Below are 633 nucleotides of genomic sequence, written 5' to 3' on the forward strand. Positions count from 1 at the left end.
GGCTCGGCAGCTAAAACCAGCTGCCACAGCGCTTCTCAACAACCTCGCCGTACTGACCACAGCCCACGAGCAACCAACGGCACCAACAGCATGTCAATGCGCGCACATCACCATGCCCCAACAGATTAGGCGGCAGATATAAAACATCTTAATGCTGGGTTCCATAATCACCACTTCCGAAAATTCACAGGAAAAACGAAGCAACGAGCCAACAGTAGAGAAACAGAATAAATGCAAACTGAAAAACACAACCACAGAAGAATGACCACAAGCTGACTGCGACTATGATAACACCACAAAGGAATGCAAACCCAAACCAGGATCAGAAAACGCAGCAGCAGGAACAGGAGATAAAGAAAAAAGTAAGTGTCAACAGTATAAGGACACAGAGAGTTGAAAGAATGCATCAGAATAGAAAAATCTAGGTAAAATGCAGTCTGTGTCGGATATATTTTATTGATGGCCAAGGAAACGTTGAAGCTTAATGCTGTGATAAACGTTTTTTTTTTTGCAAAAACGAAATTTGTTCTTATGGTCGCTGCTTATATGAGTTTGTTAGCAATTAAATTATTTTATTACTCTAGTTATTTAATTATTATCACTCAATTACACGAAAAACAAGAAATTTATAAA

This window comes from Trypanosoma equiperdum, assembly GCF_001457755.1.
Source record: "Trypanosoma equiperdum strain OVI genome assembly, contig: ctg_1495, whole genome shotgun sequence".
Lineage (NCBI taxonomy): Eukaryota > Euglenozoa > Kinetoplastea > Trypanosomatida > Trypanosomatidae > Trypanosoma > Trypanosoma equiperdum.